Raw genomic sequence first — 15,396 nt, 5'->3', positions numbered from 1 at the left:
AACCTTTCTCTGTACAAGTTTTAGTTGTAGGTTAGTTGAAGTGTATTGACTATTTTGATTGTTTATCATTGTGTCAACTTGCAAGGTAAGGAAACAGTTTGGAGTTTTCGGTGTTTGTTGGTTTTTTGAACCGGGAACTTGTTGTTTCGCGTATGAATTTTATTCGTCGAAGCTAACACATGGAAATGTTATGTACGATGTAGGTTTGGGGATTTGCTCAAAACTTCTGGCCCAAACAAACATCAGAATGAAGTGGTATTTTGTGCTTTTCCGTCTGATTTGGCAATTTGTGTTGTACATTATTTGAAACAATATGTCAAAAGAACTCGTGCATTTAGAGGAACGGAAACGAGACTCTTTATCAGTTGGACAGCCCCTCACAAAGCGGTGTCGAGAGATACTATCCGTCGATGGACAAAGATTGGATTACAAAAAGCGGGTATTGACATGACAATATTTACGCCGCATTCAACTCGTTCCGCTGCATCTAGTAAAGCTGCAAGTAAAATTCCTCTGGCAACCATTCTGAAGACTGTTGGTTGGCGTCGGGCTAACACCTTCACAACTTTTTACAAGAAACCAGTGGACAGTGGGAGGAGTTTTGGACAGGCTGTTCTGTCATGAAGAATTGGGGTAGGTTTATATGTACAGTATTTCAATTCATCGACAGTGCTAGGGTGTAAATGTTGCAGACTTTAAAGTCTCACGTGACCCATTCCTCTCGGAATTGTGGGAGATAAAATTACATAATTATGACGAGCTTACCTGAGTAAGTGAAGTCTAATTGTGGTTTTATCGACCACAATGTAGAGAGGAAAGGGATTACGTGCCTCGCCCTAAGTTGTCTTCAGAGTTATACTGATAACCGTTTTCCCTCCCTATTCCTTTCCTCTCTCTTTCTCTTTTTTCTGCACCATTTACACGTCGTTAAACAGTGACGTATTCCCGCGTTCTATCTCACGTAATCCCTTTCCTCTCTACATTGTGGTCGATAAAACCACAATTAGACTTCACTTACTCAGGTAAGCTCGTCATAATTATGTAGTGTGTGTGTGTGTGTGTGTGTGTGTGTGTGTGTATGTGTGTGCATGTATGTGTGTGTGTGTGTGTGTGTGTGTGTGTGTGTAGGTGGTTTTACCGACAAATGGGGACGATTGTCACTGGAGAGCAGTCAAATGGGGACGCTTCCGACAAACGGGGACGTCCCCATTTGTCGGCCCGTGCGACCCCATTTGACTGGATTTGAGCAGATTGAGCGACCCCATTTGACTGCTTCCTAGCATCCCTGTGGACAAACGGAGTTGATTTTCACACAGATTCATACACAGATTTTAGCTCTGCACTTTGTGGTCTGCTCAACTAAACCATGTGATTTTTATCATGTGACTTCAAATGACTTTACAGTAACTGCTTTCATCAGAATTCAGTTTCTATTCAAATGCAGTCAAACTTAAACATTTATTTGAATTAAAAAAAAACGAAAGTTATTGCATTTAATATATTTTATTAAGAGTATTTTGAAAGAGTTCTGATTATTTGATCACGTTTTTTTAGTTTTTTTTTAAACAAAAACAAACACAGAAACATATACATTCCTGTAAAAAAAAAATGATTACAATTATTTTGTTATGAGATTTATTTTCGGTTAATTCGAAGTGTTGTGTCTCATTATTACATCTTTTTTGTCGTGTTTATTGCAATTTTTATTTATTTTATTCATGTAACCCTAGGGGTATTTTGAAATAAATATTGACTTTACTTGACTTATTGCGAAGTATGAACCGCGTAGGTGCTTTCTTGTTACTTTTAATTTAATAAATGTCATAATACTACCAAGATGAAGAGAGATGTACGGAGGAAGGGAGATAAATGGGGAGAGATATATAGGAATGGACTGAGTGTAAGGGATGGAGAGAGAAGGAGAAAAGAAGGGAGGGAGAGAGAGAGAGAGGGGGGGGGTGGAGAGATTTGGTGGGATTGAGGGAGGGAAAGAAGAAGAAAGCGAGAGGGAGTGTGGAAGGGAGGGAGAGATGAAGATAGGGAGGGAGGGAAAGAAATAGTGGGGTGGAAGGAATGAGAGGGGGGAGAGAGTGAGATATGGAGGGAGGAAGAGAGAAGGAGGGAAAATGAGAGAGTAGAGAGGGGAAGGAAGGATGGAAAGAAATAGTGGGAGGGAGGAAGGGAGTGAGAGAGGGGGAGATAGGCAGGGAGGAAGAGAGTGGGAGGAAGAAAGAGAGAGGGGGAGGGGTATAGAGAGTGAGATGGAGGGACAGAGGGGAGGGAGAGAGAGGGTAAGAGGGAGGTAGATTGTTGGCGGTAGGAAAGATTGAATAAAGGGGGCAGGGAAGTCGTGATATATATTGAGAGAGAGGTACGGAGGAAGAGAGGGAGAGAGAGGGGGCAAAGGAGGGAGGGAGAGAGAGAGGTACGGAGGGAGGGAGAGAGAGAGGGAGCAAAAGAGGGAGGGAGAGAAAGAGGTAAGGAGGGAGGGAGAGAGAGAGAGGGAGCAAAGGAGGGAGGGAGGGGGGAGAGAGAGGTACGGAGGGAGAGAGAGAGAGAGAGGGAGCAAAGGAGGGAGGAAGAGAGAGAGGTAAGGAGGGAGGGAGTGAGGGAGAGAGAGAGAGAGCAAAGGAGGGAGGAAAAGAGAGAGGTACGGAGGGAGGAAGAGAGAGAGAGGGAGCAAAGGAGGGAGGGAGAGAGAGAGGTACGGGGGAAGGGAGGGAGGGAGAGAGGGAGCAAGTGAGAGAGGGAGAGAGAGAGACAGAGGGAGCAAAGGAGAGACAGATCGAGAGAGAGGTAAGGAGGGAGGGAGAAAGAGAGATGGAGCAAAGAAGGGAGGGTGAGGGAGAGTTACGGAGGGAGAAGAGAGAGAGAGGGAGCAAAGGAGGGAGGGAGGGAGAGAGGTAAGGAGGGAGGGAGAGAGAGAGAGGTACGGAGGGAGGGAGAGAGAGAGGGAGCAAAGGAGGGAGGGAGAGAGAGAGGGGTACGGAGGGAGAAGAGAGAGAGAGGGAGCAAAGGAGGGAGGGAGAGAGAGAGAGGTAAGGAGGGAGGGAGAGAGGGAGCAAAGGAGGGAGGGAGAGGGAGAGAGGTACGGAGGGAGGGAGAGAGAGAGAGGGAGCAAAGGAGGGATGGAGAGAGATAGGTAAGGAGGGAGGGAGAGAGTGAGAGGGAACAAAAGAGGGAGGGAGAGAGAGAGGTACGGAGGAAGGGAGAGAGTTTGAAACTGTCTACCCGAGTTGTTACCGCAATTAAAAAAAGCCGCCGTTGGCTACTCGGGTGGTGTCTTATCGCCTTCAAGAGTATGTCAAGTGTGTGTCAAGTGTGTGTGGGGTGCGCTCAAGCGCAGAAGACAACGTGATTGCATTCGGCTAACTGAGAGCCGTCCCGCCCGCCTGGTACGTTTAGCAGTCGGTATAGCAAGATGGTAGTGTAAGAATTGTCTTTATTGGTGATGTAGAGATAGCACAATGTAATTAAAAAAATAAATTTAAAACTAACATGAGTTTAAAGGTTGTGAAAGACAGGTTGTGAACGTTAGTTGGGGCCAAAACTGGCAGCCGCAAACACATAATAACAAACAATCAATATTATGATAGATATATACTGGATAAATAATGTATTAAAATGTGCATCTTGTAGGTGATTGTGCTTTTATTAATTTTTAGATTTGTTTTCCCTGTTAATGCTGATGCCACTGTTGTTGGTGTTTTTTATAGGAAGAAAATGGTTTTGTTTTATAAAAAACGCTGGCGCTGGACCTGAGTACGCTCCCCCAGTATGAAAGTTTTTGTCTTGTGCACGTGGATTTAAAAAATAAATATTTATTTTACACAATTAAAAAAATTATTAGAGTAAAATAAAACATTAAAACGTTCATAATAAACAATAGTAAACAAGAATTTAAAAAAACAAAAACAAACAGACCGCCCATGCCGGGAATCGAACGTGGGTCACTTGGATTTAAAAAAAATATTTTTTTTTTTAATTTATTTTACACAATTAAAAAAATTATTAGAGTGAAATAAAACATTAAAACGTTCATAATAAACAATAGTAAACGAGAATTTAAAAAAAAATATATATATAGACCGCCCATGCCGGGAATCGATCCCCGATCACTTTGGCCATAGACTCTCTCGTGCTCTCTTTCTCTCTTTCACCGAGACCAATAGTTTCTTTGCCGAGACCAAATCCCCATCGGCTGTCTTGCAAATCATGCTTTTCTCGTGCTCAGCCGCCTACAAGTCTCCCCTTTAGTTCAGTGACTGGCTGTTCGCAAAGCGACCAGCCTCCCCCGCAAAAACTCCCACCGTTAAGAGCGGCTTTTGTGTTTTGGGGGGCATTTAGGTCCCAGGTAACATTATGAAGTTTTAATACGATCAATCGGACCTATTATCAAGTTAGTGTATCAACTTTTGAAAGAACTGCGCCCAGTAGTTTCCCAGCAATAAGCCTTTAAGTCGAGACAGACACACACACAATTAAAGTCTGCTGGACCCTAGTACTGCGTACTCGGGGAAAATGTTCATTATGTACATTGCTTTGTAATTTTGTTAACACATTTATTTTGTGAAACGCCCAGAACCATGTTAGGATTTGCGATACATAAAAACCTTTATTATTGTTTTATTTTTTCATTATCAGTATATAAGAGGGACCACGCTTATATCGAAACTGCAATTTAAACAAAATTAATGTTGAAGAAATCAAAAATACATCGAACACATTTCACGCTTTGATGTAACTTCTGTTTCCAGCTCGTCACAGACAAAGCCCAAGTGCGAAGGCCTGTCTTGAAGCAGAAACGCTTTTGGTGTTCTAGTCGCTTCACACCTAAGTCAAGTGTCATTCAGTCCGTCTCTCACAAATTTACACCTATCCGCGAAAACTGACAATAGGCCACGATGGGCCATGTCAGGGAACAGAAGTAGCTCGCTGACTGTATGATTTTTTCCCGAGATTGTATTACCTCTCTGGGCCATAAGATGTGGACTACCTTGGGATGGGACAATAAACTAAGTAATGATAGAGAAAAATCTAATATATTCCTTGACTTTGGGGTAGCGCGACTCTGTTGCTGCTAGCTTTCATGTGGGAGAAATAGGCCCTGTCGGAGAACAGAAGTAGCTCGCTGAGTGTCTGATTTTTTTCGAGCTTTCATTACCTCTCTGGGCCATAAGATGTGGACTACCTTGGGGTCAAGGCAGGGTTTCTTTGTTACGTGTAAGGATTACCCACATGACAAGCAAACAATACATAATTTGTTTGATCTTATCGAGGTTATCGTTCCGAATAAGTTGCTGTATATACTGTAAACATGAGTGTTCCACTTTTAAACACATGTTTAAAACACCTGTTGTGAACACTGAATGAATAACTCTTTTACAAAAATAACACACATGAATAACACACACTAAATAGTGTTTACCATTTGTGCTACTTTTACCAGTTGAATTAAACAAACTTCCCCAACAAATCATTGCGACATATTACGCACCCAAATTAAGGCATTTATTCCCATGTCATTTCGTTCTATTTGTCTATGCTACTACCCGTGGTATGTAGTCAAAATAGTCGGAAAGTTTCAAAGCAAACTAACAAGTCCTTGCTGACATACAACGCTTTTTGGCATAATGCCCCTCGTAATTAACGCAAAAACTCCCGTTTTTGACCGCACATGCGATCGACACCTGCATCAGAAGGAATAGCATAGAACACAAAATATGCGAGCGTGTGAACCCGCGATTTACAAATCACGTAAATGCGCCGGATATGTTCTTGTCATCTACAAAGTCAAGGGATCTATTAAATGTTTTCAATAAGGAATCAGAAAGGCCATATACATTCCGCTGCGCGCATATCAATTAAAATCCTTTGGCAACAAATTATTGCGACAAATTACGCACCCAAATTAAGGCATTAATGCCTATGTCATTTCGTTCAATTTGTCTATGTACTGCCCGTAGTACATGTAGTTTGTAGGCAAAATATTCGGAAAGTTTCAAAGCAAACTACCAAGTCCTTGCTGACATACAGCGCTTTTTGGCATAATGCCCCTAGTAATTGACGCAAAAACTCATGTTTTTGATCGTGAATGCGATCGACACCTGCATCAGAAGGAATAGCATAGAACACGTAATATGCGAGCGTGTTAACCCGTGATTCGTAAAAAATGCAATCCTGGAACGCCGAAGAAGAAGAAGAAGTAAAAATGTAAAACAATGCCCCGCGATTTACAAATCATGTAAATACGCCCGATATTTTCTTGTCATCTCCAAATTAAGTCAAGGGATCTATTACATGTTTTGGTTCTTATTTCATTACTTTTTTGTCCCATCGCTGGGAAATTCGGGTCAATTTCCCCCAATGGAAAGCTAGCAGGAACAAAGTCGCGCTTCCCCCAAATCAGGGGATCTATCAGATGTTTTTTCTTCTTTACTTTATTGTCCAATCACTGGGAAATTTGGGGCGTTTCCTCCCTGTGGAAAGCTAGCAGCAAAAGAGTCACGCTACCTCAAAGTCAAGGGATATATTATATTTTTGTTTTTCATTACTTTATTGTCCCATCGCTGGGAAATTCGGATCGCTTCCTCCCAGTGAAAAGCTAGCAGCAACCGAGTCGCACTACCCCAAAGTCAAGGGATATATTAGATTTTTCTCTCTCATTACTTTATTGTCCCATCGCTGGGAAATTAGGGCGCTTCCTCCCAGAGGAAAGCTAGCAGCAACAAAGTCGCGATACCCCCAAGTCAGGGGACCTATAAGGTTTTTTTTCCATTAATTTATTGTCCCGTCGCTGGGAAATTCGGGTCGCATTCTCCCAGAGGAAAGCTAGTAGCAACAGAGTTGCGCAACCCCAAAGTCAAGGGATCAATTTTATTTATTTAATTATTTTAACTATTTTATTGTCCCATCGCTCGAAAATTCGGGTTTGTTTTCTTTGTTATGCTAAAAATCGTAATATTTTATCTATCGGGTCCAAACCACCTCCACCACCCAGCGTGGACGGCTTCACTGTGTCACAATGTGGATGCAAAGAAAGACAAAAAGATCTACTGAAAGTGCACACGCCGAAGATGTGCAATATCTAGTAAAACTGCAGACGGGTCACCTGCAGACGCAGCCGTGTGTGTATGTGTGTGTGTGTGTGTGTGTGTGATCCAACAGCGTGCTTACAACAACAACAAACAAACAAAAACACCTAATAAAAAATGTTTAAAAAAAACCCACAATAAACAACGCGTTAAGCGATATGGAACAAATCAGTCAATCTGTCGCTCGAAACAAAAATATCAACACTAAAAACCAGCCAAATATGACGTCATGTAAGTAGTTTTGACAGCATCGCTGATCACCTAACTTAATTCTGTTTTCACATATTAATGTTTAAAACAAACATAAACTTTGAAAATAATTCTCTGAGAATGTTAGGACAGTTCCACTCATCCTGAACTCAGGTCAAAATGAGTTCAGCTCATTCTCTCCCTGACAGGATGCCTTGAGTTTCCGATTTTTTTTAAAAAAAATTAAAAATTTTTTTTTTTTTTTATTTTTACATATTTAGAGCTTTTTGTAATGTATTATTGATATAAGCAGATTCGCGATCGTCGATAATGACTTTTCATGGTGTTTTGTAATTTTTAAATTACAAAGGAATTGATATGTAAGCTAAGACAGTTTCAAGCGAGCTATTTTTCGTGGCTGTATTTACTGTGCAAACAACTCTAAATATGGCAAAAGTGTCACGTGATAATCAACCGTTTGGTTTCGGCGCTCACTGGAGCAGACGATTTTTTCTGTAACCAGTTGACAGAGATGAAACCATATATTACGGTCTCCTTCCGGCAGCAGTCCCAAAATTTCGACTTGTTTTGACCTTAGAACGATGTCTTTATCATAACTGTGAAGAACAGAACGGAGATCACTGTTGAAGTCGGCCAATCTGCAATCATTTTCGTCTCGCGAACACTGATCTCAAATTTAGATCAGTGCTCGCGAAAAACATATGAGAGATAACTCTGTATTTTGGGGGGGATAGATTCGCGTAGTACTGTAGGCTAGTGTCCGGTCAGAGAGACAACTGGCAATAGCCGTGGAGCGATGCTTATCAAAATGAGTTCCACTGAGTCCACCATAATCAAATATAGTGCCGAAAAATTAAAGCTTCTTTTTTAATACAGTAACAGGATAGATTTCTCCCCCGAAAACTACAGAAAATTGGCCATTTTGACCTCCATAATGTAACATCTTAAAAGTAAGTGTAGTTGGACCTGTCTTTAACGACAGTTTGAAACTGTCTACCCGAGTTGTTATCGCAATTTAAAAAAGCCGCCGTTGGCTACTCGGGTGGTGTCTTATCGCCTTCAAGAGTATGTCAAGTGTGTGTGTGGGGTGCGCTCAAGCGCAGAAGACAACGTGATTGCATTCGGCTAACTGAGAGCCGTCCCGCCCGCTTGGTACGTTTAGCAGTCGGTATAGCGAGATGGTAGTGTATGAATTTTCTTTATTGGTGATGTAGAGATAGTACAATGTAATTAAAAAAATAAATGTAAAACAAACATGAGTTTAAAGGTTGTGAAAGACAGGTTGTGAACGTTAGTTGGGGCCGAAACTGGCAGCCGCAGTCCGTTTAGACATGTGATCGCAGTTGACAAGTAAGCAATATCATAAAACATGTCGCGTATACGAAATTACTACATTCAGTCAACCCTTCGAACTCACATTAGGCCCCCCAAAAAAAGGTGTGGTTACGGTAACATAGCCCAAACAAATAGGGTAGGAAGATGGGCAATCACTTTTTTTTAAACTTTTTTTCTAATGTGTACAAATTAAACCTACTTGACAGGGAAATAAGTGTGCGACTCGAGCGCTTTCGCTTTCATTGCGTTTTCTGCACTCGTTTACTTGGTTTTTGTGTGTATTTGTTTGACAAATGTAATAAAAAGTTATAGGGTCGGCCCCAAAAAATAGGGTAGGTCGGGTTACCGTAAACACACCTATTTGTTTTTTAAGCCTTATAAAAGACAATACGAAGACAAAACTCAATACCTGTGTCGATTTCATACCTGACGGCAACCGCTGTCGCGTTCACGCCACAGAAAGTCAATATAGCGCAGTAGTGTAAAGCGCTTCTTAGGAAATTGTGCTTTTTCTATTATATTCTTTTTTTTCGAGCTTGTTTTACTCCAAACAGGACATTAAACGTGGTATGATCGGACTAAAGATTCAAACACATACGATACCGATTGGCTTCAAGGGAGCCCGGGTAGCTCAGGTGGTGGACTTGTGATCTTAGGGTCGCGGGTTCGAATCTCGGCCGTAGCCCAGATATGTCATATACTACAACAACAAAAGTTCAGTGAAAGATAGAAACGCTTACTTGCGTTGCAACTTTGAAAACATTTAAGAGTATTTCGCAGTCGGCTGCAGGTCGAACATCATGGAAAATTACATATGAAAATCCGGACGAGGAAGTAAACTTTACCAAAACATTATTGCGAGAAATGTCGCGACAAAACTGCCGGTTGTTGTTCTTTTTTTTAATTTTTTTTTTTTTTACCTCAAATGCACTCGACATCTGCATGAGTAGGAATAGCATCGGAACACAAAATACGCATGCTAACTTAACAATATAAGATGTTTGATGGGTTTTTGACAGACAAGGAGACCATATCGTCTTTTGTTTCATCTTTTTATCGACCAAGGCCGAAGGCCGCGGTTGATAAATATGAGACAAAAGGCGATATGCTCCCCGAGGTCCAACAACAAAATGCTGGTCTGACGACAAGCCACCAAACATCGTTTTTGTCATCATTTTGGTTGTGCAACAAAATGCACAATAACGCACAGGGAGACGAATTTTTAGAATCCAACTCCGGGCCACAAAGCATCGTCACAGTAGCTCGAGATAACACGTCAACCTGTGACGTCAAACGTAGCTTGTTGACGCTTTTCTTCGTCTGAGAATGTACGGAGCTGCGATAATACACGTGTGTGAATTCAGTAAGTGTTGAGCATATTTCTTTTCTTTTTAAGTGTTTATGACTTTTCGTTGTGGATTTTGCGATTACAGAGATAAGTTGCAAATTGACTATGAGTCGCCGCGGTAATTATCAACATTGTCATTGATTGGGTCTTTGAGAGTGAATGCTTACAATCGTTGTCCTCGGAAACAAAAATCCAAAGCCGCGATGGTTCCACACATCAAACAATCAGCCTGATTGGCTTTTACTTTGACAATCCACGTTTCACCTGAAAGCTCAAACCCATTCACCACCTCGATTTATTGCATGGGGAACATGAGATTTATTTACCAGGTGTTTGTGAATGAAAACTCGTGAAAATGATGACAAGACAACCTTTCCGGGTTTTTTTTCTGTCGATTGTTGGGATACCCTTATTTGATGAGCGGTGGGATGGGGTGGTTATTCTTGGTATAATTATTACAGTATGTTACTGATTATCAGTAAACCCCAAAATGAATTTATGACAGTGATGTCACCCATCTCCAGTTAGTTAATTACACTGGCGACGGGTGACAGCACAGTCCGTCATCTTTTGAAAAATTTCTTAAAATTACTTCTCGATGTTTCCCAAACAAACAAACAATTGTTATGATAGATACTGAATAAATCATGTAGTTGAATGTGCATCTTGTACGTGATTGGGCTATGTTAATGGTGTTTTGTTTAAAGCGAAAAAATGGTTTTGTCTTAACCCTTAGGCTGGTTGTCGCGACATATGTCGCGCTACTTTACGTATACTGTCACCTGGTTGTCATGTCACCTGGTTGTCACAACATATGTCGCGCTACTGGCTCAGTCTGTTTGGTCGGTTCCGATTACCTCCCATGGCTGCGAAAACCTATATGACCGTTTTTTGTTATTTTTCTCTCTGTTATTGTTAATTCACCAGTGGCTATGTAACATGTGTTACAGAATTGCACCATGTTCATCATGTACATCACTTTGTATTTGTTTATTTGCAATGTTTTTAATTTTTTTTGTGAGACGCACAGAACCATGATAGGATTTGCGATATATAAAAACCCTTGTTATTATTCTTCTTCTTCTTTTTATTATTATTATTATTATTATTATTATTATTATTATTATTATTATTATTATTATTATTATTATTATTTTGTTTTTGTTTTATCTATATATTTTTATTTTATTTATGATTAATATTACCATTATCAGTATATAAGAGGGACCACTTTTATACCGAAACTGCAATTTAAAAAAAAATAAGTTGAAAAAATCAAAAATAACATTTCACGCTTGATTTAACTCCTGTTTCCATCTCGTCACAGACCAATTGCGAAGGCAGAAACGCTTTCGGCGGCCTTATCGCTTCACACCTAAGGAGTCAAGGGTCATTAAGGCTGGAGCACACTTTGGAAAGTACGTTGGAGTAGCCTCCCTTCTACGTTGGAGTAGCCTCCCCTCCCGGATTTAGAACGCGTTTCGTGTCGTAACAGATTATCCACTTACTAGCCATATCCGTATGCAAAATAATGAAATAAACATTAGGAAATGGCAGACGTTTACAAATATCGACATTCTGTATCACTGCAATAAAAAACAATCGTTAGAACTTGCATTTACGACATGTCGTGCGTGAGGACGTGTCAGTAAACAAGCACTTTTTGCCTTGCTGAAGAACCCCACGAGTCAAGCTAAAACAGACGACAAGTAATGGAAATCAGTCTGCGGATAAACATAACAAACTACTGATGAAAAAGTGTGTTCATCCCTGCTCTGGATAAAAGACATCGGACTGCATGATGACAACGTGGCAGCGTTCACGCGAAAAGATTTTTTTTCAGATTATCGCTTCTACATTTTATTGCACGCACTTGGGGCAGATCTGAATTTCTGAAAGATGACAAATCGGTCTTGTGAGTTGAGAACCACATGTTCTTTGCCGACAGAAATCACGATGGGACAAGATGTAGATTGTGTTGAAGAGATGTTTGCAGATTATCGCATCTACATTTTATTGCTCAGATCAATGCACGTAGTTGGGGTAGATCTGAATTTCGAAATGGAAGACGACAAATCCGTCTTGTGAGTTAAGAACCACACGTTCTTTGGCGGCAGAAATCACTATGGGACAAGATGAGGATTGTGTTGAGGGGCTAATACTGACTGACTTTAGATGAAGAGTTCCTAGACTGCCTGGTTTTTGTAGAGAGGCATCATGATGATATCCTGGGGTTTTTTTTACGTTCTTGGTGACAACGCGCCAGAATCGCACGAAGATCGAACTCTCGAAGAAAACAAGTTTATCGCTGAACATCGGAAATGTGAAATGCTCTTCCTGTCTGACCAGTCTCCCCGTTAAATCCACAGGCTACATTATTTATCAGGTAACTTACCAAACCGGAGTGTGTGTGTGTGTGTGTGTGTGTGTGTGTGTGTGTGTGTGTGTGTGTACACCGGATTACCACCATCAACGCACCCTTTTGGACTTTTCTACTATGCCTGCTGTGACATTCACGAGGATTATTGTGATTCTTGGACAATCGTGTGCCTATGCTGGACTTGCAGGAAGACAAACGGTGCCGGAACGGTATACGTGCTGCCAAGTGTGCACGTCCAGAGCGCAGTGTGAACCGAGAGTGAGTGTGTCATTGTGTGGAAGTTTTGCTTGATTGATTTATTCATGATTTAATTTGCTTTTTGGTTCAATAGTAAAATCTGTGTACGTTATACTTTGTATTTTGTGGTGTGATTCGCCCGAGTGCGAGACCCCCATCCCCGAACGCCTCTGTGGGTGGAATTGTATATATATACTTGTGTAACGTGAGTGTGTAGATGAGAATGTGAAAGTTGCTTTGGACCCAGATACACACAGCAGACACCAACGCAACAGCTAAGTTTCAGCCTGACAAAGAAATTCGAGTGACACAGCTAATGGCTGAACTTGTTATTTCTCTATTAAAACAAATGTTTCAAGATCTTTAGGCCAAAACAAATAAATTGTCTGTTTCTATTAACATGGCTAAAAAAAATAGGGTAGGTAGGTAGGTGTTTTTGTTGTTGTTGTTGCCAGGATAGAATTCTTGAAAATAAATGACACAAAGAGACAAGACTCGCTATAGATAGATTTATAAAAAAAATAAAAAAATGTGACAAAGGATATAAAATGATTGTTTTACCTGGTCTGGAATCTTCAGTAGTAATTGCATAAAAAAAGTCTGATAATTATATCAATTATCATGTTAACTTTTTCTTAAAATGGGTGCGTTAAATCCTAGTCTGTTTGTTTTTAATGGACTAAGCAATCCTTGGACTGACAGAAAAGATGTATTTTAAAAATGTCCAGTTGCTTTTACTTATTTTTCTAATTGGAAGAGAATACAAATTATGCACTCTTTTCTGTTCAAATGGGTAGAGGGCGGGGGTAGTAAAAGGATCACAGTTCAAGATTTTGCGCGACAAGAGGTGTGTTTCTTTTATAAAGAGCAAAAACTCAACTTGGTATCTAACACTATTTCTGAACACTGTAACCACTTTAGCACTTTTTTTTTTTCTGTCTTCCAAACTTCTAATTCAGCTTCAAAAATGATTAAAAAAAAGGGTTTTTTTCTTCTGAAATCTACAGTTAAATCACTATTTTGGATATTCTATTTTGCTTCCCTATTTATCTTCTTAAGTTTTTGATCATCTGATTACCTTGCTTTTCTATTTGGAAGATAATATGCACTCTTTTCTGAAAAATGGGTAGGGGGTGGGGGTAGTAAAAGCATCACAGTATACAATTTTGTGCGACAAGAGGTGTGTTTCTTTTAACTTTGATGAAGAGGGATAACTCAACTTGGTATCTAACACTAGTTCTGAACACTGTAACCACTTTAGCACTTTTAATTTATTTGTTCTGTCTTCCAAGCTTTAAATTCAGCTTATAAAATGAGTAAAACAGTGTGTGTTTTCTGAATTCACCAGTTAAATCACTCTGTTGGATGTTGTTTTTTGCTTCCCTCTTTCTGTTCTGAAGTTTTTGATCATCTGACTACCTTGCTTTTCTATTTGGAAGATAATATGCACTCTTTTCTGAAAAATGGGTAGGGGGTGGGGGTAGTAAAAGCATCACAGTTCAAGATTTTGCGCGACAAGAGGTGTGTTTCTTTCAACTGTGATGAAGAGGAATAACTCAACTTGGTATCTAACACTATTTCTGAACACTGTAACTACTGAAGCACTTTTAATTTTTTTTTCTGTCTTCCAAGCTTTAAATTCAGCGTATAAAATGAGTAAAAAATTGGTTTTTTTTTTCTGAATTCACCAGTTAAATCACTCTGTTGGATGTTATTTTTTGCTTCCCTATTTCTGTTCTGAAGTTTTTGATCATCTGACTACCTTGCTTTTCTATTTGGAAGATAATATGCACTCTTTTCTGAAAAATGGGTAGGGGGTGGGGGTAGTAAAAGCATCACAGTTCAAGATTTTGCGCGACAAGAGGTGTGTTTCTTTTAACTGTGATGAAGAGGGATAACTCAACTTGGTACCAAACACTATTTCTGAACACTGTAACCACTTTAGCACTTTCATTTTTTTTCTCTCTGTCTTCCAAGGTTTAAAATTTAGCTAATAAAATGAGTAAAAAAGTGGGTTTTTTTCAGAATTCACCAGTTAAATCACTATGTTGGATGTTCTATTTTGCTTCCCTATTTCTGTTCTGAAGTTTTTGATCATCTGACTACCCTGCTTTTCTATTTGGTAGATAATATGCACTCTTTTCTGAAAAAATGGGTAGGGGGTGGGGGAAATAAAAGTATCACAGTTCAAGATTTTGGCCGACAAGAGGTGTATTTCTTTTAACAGTGGTAAAGAGGGATAACTCAACTTGGTATCTAACACTATTTCTGAACACTGTAATCACTTTAACACTTTTAATTTATGTTTGTTTGTGTTCCAAGTTTTAAATTAAGCTTCAAAAATGGGTAAAAAAATAGTTTTCTCATAATTCACAAGTTAAATCATTATGTTGGATGTTCTATTTTGCTTCCCTCTTTCTCTTCTTAAGTTTTTGATCATCTGACTACCCTGCTTTTCTATTTGGAAGATAATATGCACTCTTTTCTGAAAAATGGTAAGGTGGTGGGGGTAGTAAAAGCAACACAGTTCAAAATTTTGCGCGTTAACAGGTGGGTTTTTTTTAAAATTGGTAAAGAGGGATAACTCAACTTGGTATCTAACACTATTTCTGAACACTGTAATCACTTTAACACTTTTAATTTATGTTTGTCTGTGTTCCAAGTTTCAAATTAAGCTTCAAAAATGGGTTAAAAAAATGTTTTTTTAATAATTCACAAGTTAAATCATTATGTTGGATGCTCTATTTTGCTTCCCTCTTTCTCTTCTTTAAGTTTTTGATCATCTGACTACC

At 39.7% G+C, this 15,396-nt stretch overlaps 1 protein-coding gene across 1 annotated transcript in view; it reads left to right on the top strand.

Annotated features, from left to right (window-relative positions):
- Positions 1–225: 225 nt before the first annotated feature.
- LOC138967437 (uncharacterized) overlaps positions 226–15,396 on the top strand; it is a 74,015-nt gene continuing 58,844 nt past the window's right edge. The window contains exon 1 of the mRNA XM_070339987.1: positions 226–1,022. The gene's annotated coding sequence lies outside the window, so the exon portion shown is untranslated. The remainder of the gene's footprint in view (positions 1,023–15,396) is intronic.

This window comes from Littorina saxatilis, linkage group LG5, assembly GCF_037325665.1.
Source record: "Littorina saxatilis isolate snail1 linkage group LG5, US_GU_Lsax_2.0, whole genome shotgun sequence".
NCBI lineage: Eukaryota > Metazoa > Mollusca > Gastropoda > Littorinimorpha > Littorinidae > Littorina > Littorina saxatilis.
Note: the sequence above shows the minus strand (reverse complement) of the source record. Positions and strands in the feature narration are given on the sequence as shown.